Genomic DNA, 5,000 nt, shown 5'->3' on the forward strand with positions numbered 1-5,000 from the left:
ATGTGCTCGAACAAACAAACACACAATCAAAACACAACATAAGAGGTTCGAAACAAATAAAAACAAGGAAAATCTAATAACATGACTTTACTAGGAAACCTTTTTTGTTGTAATTTGTACAAGATTAATAAAACAAAATAAGTATTTACAAAGAAGACACACACACAAACACACGAATTATCAAAACAAAAAAAAGTCCATATTTAGAATATAATTCCTAAAATACAATAAGTTATCTATTGCACTACACAGTTAATTAACACGAAAAAAAATCATCATCGTCAACATAATTATTTACACATAAATTGTTCTTCATATATTTTGTGCTGGGTATGGTCCTCTACAACCCGCTCTTGGGCATGGAGTATGGCGCCCTCTCTCGCTCTCTCTTTCTCCCTCTCTCTCTCTCTCTTGCTTTCTTACTCTCCTACTTTCTTTCTCTCTCTCTCTCCCCCTCTCTCTCTCTCTCTCTCTCTCTCTCTCTCTCTCTCTCTCCTTTCCCTTCCCCTTCTCATCTCCAACCAGAGACACGACTGATAAGGTTTGAAGACACTGGGGAGAGGGAGAGACCGATGGAGAAGCGAAAGAGAGAGAAGGGAGGAAGAGAAAGAGACAGAGAAAGACAAGGGAAATGAAGAGAGAGGAAGAGAGAAAGAGATAAGAAGGAAAAAGGAGAGTAAAGGAGAGAAAGGAATAGAAAGAGAGAAAGATATGAGAAGGGGACAGAGTAGGAAATGAAGCACGAGACAAAAAAGAGGAATGGAAGAAGGAAAGCGATCAAAAGGAGATATAAAGAGACAGAAAAGGGAGGAGGAGGAGGAGATGGAGGAGGAGGAGGAAGAGGAAGAAGAGTAGGAAGAGGAAGAAGAGGAGGAATGAAGGAATGAGGGAGAGAGGAGGCGTAACAATTGTCTTGTCTAATTTCTCCTTTCGATTCTTCTTCTTCACCTTCTCCTTCTCCTCCTCCTCCTCCTCCTTCCCCGCTTTCTTCCTCTTCCACCTTCCTCCTCCCACCTCCCTCTATCCTCCTTCCTCCTCTTCCTCCTTCCTCCTCTTCCTCCTTCCTCCTTCCTCCTCTTCCTCCTTCCTCCTCTTCCTCCTTCCTCCTTCCTCGCTCCTCCACACCCAACATGCCCGTCAAATCTCTGTTGATCGTCAGGTTAAAGCTGTTGGCCACGACTCGGGGGGGGGGGGGGGAGGCCGACTCGCGCGACTAGTGTGTCCTTCCTGCCCTCAGCCCGCGCCGCCCACACCACGCTCACGATGGGCGGAGTCCTACACGCCCACACGCCGACCGCGATGGGCGGAGTCTTCTCTGAAACGCCCACACGCCGCTCACGATGGGCGGAACCTTGCACGCCTACACGCTGCTTAGGGTGGGCGGAGTCTTCTCTGAAACGCCCACACGATGATGAGAATGGGCGGAGACTACTCTTAAACGCCCGCACAGGATGAGTGAAGGATTTTCTTGGCCGCCCGCACGCTGCCTAGGACGGGCGGAGGATTCTCTTGGACGCCCACACGTCGAAAAGGATGGGCGGAGTCTCCTCTAAACGCCCACACGAGCTGCTAAGGGTGGGCGGAGTCTCCTCTAAACGCCCACACGCCGCTGCATAATCGACTCGAGGGAATCAAGGGCCTCCTTCCGGCTGGCGTGGGCGGAGTTTGCAAGGGCTGTGGGCGGAGACTGGGGGCGGGGACGGAGGTCTGTGGGCGGGGCTTGAGGGAAGACCACGGCAGTCCTTCGTTCAAAAGGGAATGTTCAGTCACAACTTCCTCGCGTGTCCAAGAAAGCTATCACGCGTCACGTCATGAGGGCTGTGACGTCATGAGGGTTGTGACGTCATGAGGGTTGTGACGTCAGCTCGTCACAGGGGCCGCTGCGACTTTGTCTTGTAACACAACCTTCACTCATTTCGAAGACGGAACACGCACGCACTATCAATTTTTTTTGTTTTCATACTTCTTCGAATGGCACGAGAACACTAGGTATAGATATAAACAACAATAAGAGTACTCGCACTCGCACTCGCTCTCTCTCGCTCTCTCGCTCTCTCTCTCTCTCTCTCTCTCTCTCTCTCTCTCTCTCTCTCTCTCTCTCTCTCTCTCTTCATCGACGACGGCGACATCAAATATAATTTATATCAAAGACAAGAAAAAAGAAGAAGAACACAGCTCCTCAGTTCGTTTTCGTCGTAAAAAGAGCATTTCTACAAGTATAAAATAATTATAATAATATAATAATATTATATAGGCCTACAATATCAGTAAAAATATGGTCCCACTGGGAACATTACAACTAATGAAGTCATCACATTTGGTAAAGATCATGTAGGAGGGGTAGGGTAGGGGTAGTGGTGGGGGTGGGGGGCAGGGCACAGGGCAAGCACACACACACACATGGGCGCAGACACGCTCCCTCGTACCTGCTCACGCCCACAATCTTGCTTTCGCGTGTCCTCAATTGCTTCAGACAAACAGACACACAAAGGCACTCATTCACTCACTCCCAAAAATATGACAGAAGTAATGCATATTACTTTATAGCATTAGTTATACATACATACATCCATATATATATATATACATACATACATACAATATATATATATATATATATATATATATATATATATATATACATATACATATATATGAGGAGTTCCACTTCTATACCTTTCCATGAGGTAAAGCCATCGCCGCGGGCAAGCCAGGCCTATCTGCCTGCCTGTCTGCCTGCCCGGGATCGACGCCAGACACGGCCAGACACTCCCTAAGGCACTCTTGTGAAGACACGGAAGCTAAGACACTCATGAAAGACACTCTGAGGGAACGTGGGAGGGGTGGGGGGATAGGGAGGGAGGGGGTGAGGTTGAAGGATGGGTACGGGGCAGGGGAAGGGGCGGTGGGGGGGGAGGAGGTGGCGTCTGTGAGTTCTCTTGAGGTAGCCACGTTTTGGGAATGTGTCGGGAGAGGAAAGGACAACAGACAAGACAAAAAAAATCCATAAAACACAATAACACAAATCGTGATTTGAAAAAAAAAAAACACAATAATGAGGACAACTGATAAATGATGATACACAATAAACAAACACACAAACAAAAGTAACATGAAAAGCAAGCTGAAACCAGAGGCATGCTTTGGGATTGGACATGTAGAAGGAATTGCGAAACATGTCGCACAAAAAAACATAAAAATAAACATAATAAACCACATTAAAAGAAAAATTTTGCAATAACACACATGCGCACAACGTGCACTGTTACAATAACAATAGTCAGCATAAAAAATAATAACTACTGCAATAATAAAACAAAATAAAATAAATAATTACAATAATGATAATAATAACATCAACTCATTATCATTATCATCATCATAACAATCACTATCACTATCATCATCACAATAATCATAAAAAAGTGTAATAATCACAATGGCACAACACAAAATTACCCCAAATGTAAACAGATTGGAAGGACCGACTCTCTGACACTTGCAAAACCATCTTCTTCTTCATCTTCATGACCATCTTCATCACCATCTCTATCACAATCATTTCCTCCGCTTGGCCCCGTCCATGAGGGGTGCGGGGGTAGGGTGAAGGGGGTCAAACGGGGTCAAAACTAAGGCTGCTAGGGAGATGTCCCCCCTCCCTATCCCCCCTTAACCTCATACCCCCCAAGGAAAGTGTCGAGAGAATACAATGCAAAAAAATATATATATACACATATATAACAAACCGAATCGAATAACAATTAACACATCTTTTTGGGGGAAACATATAAATATAATATATATATATATATATATATATATATATATATATATATATATATATCTTATCGTAATAAAAAAAAGAAAAATGAATTTCCAGATAAATGTATTCTGACCTTCTAGCCAACGAACCTCCCCATGAAATTAAAAATCACAGAAGCAAAATAAAATTCTCTCTCAAATGCCAACAAACAAACAAACAAACGTGAGTCGCCACAGTCCTTTATCATCATCACTCATGTTCTACTCATCACCGCCTGGAGAGACTCGCCGCCGACCCACCGCCTCGCAGGGAACGGTGGGGGAGGGGGAGGGGAGGGGAGGGAGGGGAAGGGGGTAAGTACTCGGAAATCTAGGCCTACCTGAGCGTGTCGTGAGGGCGAGGGGCACGCAACGCAGGCCTTCGTTTGGCCCTTGGCACTGCATGGCACTTGGCACTGCAGAGGCCTTGGCACTATGTATGGAAATTGGCATTCAATGAGCTTTGGAAGTCCACAACCCTTGGCACTGCATGGCACGTGGCACTGTATGGCTTTGGCACAGCATGGCCCTTTGGCACTGAACGGCCCCTGGCGCTGCGTGGCCCCTGCTCGTCTCTGACACTGCTTGTACATGTATGGCACACGAGTCATCACACTGAGATCATCGTCATCAACATCGTCGTCAACATCGTCGTCATTGAACGTCTGCTTCCCTCGTTCCGGTCGCCCTCGCCAGGCGTCGCGCAAGGCGTTCCTCGAGGGAATTCTGTAGCGCAGGGACGGGAGGGGGGGGGCCTCCCTCCCCCCCTTTCAAACTGCGCAGTTATAGTTGTACACGTGTGTGCATGCGGGTGTGTACGCACACGATACACATACATGCATACACACGAGCGTAAATAGATGGGGGAGGAGAGGAGGGGGGGAGGGGATTTGTGTGGTGCGGGAGGGGGAGGGGGGATACAACACGATGCACACGCGTGTAGAAGCACACACACGCACACACACCCTCACCGCGTGCACTTGTTGGTGAGGCGGTCAACAACAACAGCAGCAAAGAAAAGAACAAACACAATCATGCAACTACTTGACTCAGCACTTGCATGGATGTGGGGGTGGGGGTGGGTGGGGGAGGGGGAGGGGCCTGAGTGAAGGTAAAGCGGAGGCCGAGACGGCGAAGGGGAGAGGAGGAGGAGGGCTCTGCGCCCCTTCCTTCCCTCCCTCCTTCCCTCCTTCCCTCCT

The sequence above is a fragment of the Penaeus monodon genome, chromosome 42, assembly GCF_015228065.2.
Source record: "Penaeus monodon isolate SGIC_2016 chromosome 42, NSTDA_Pmon_1, whole genome shotgun sequence".
NCBI lineage: Eukaryota > Metazoa > Arthropoda > Malacostraca > Decapoda > Penaeidae > Penaeus > Penaeus monodon.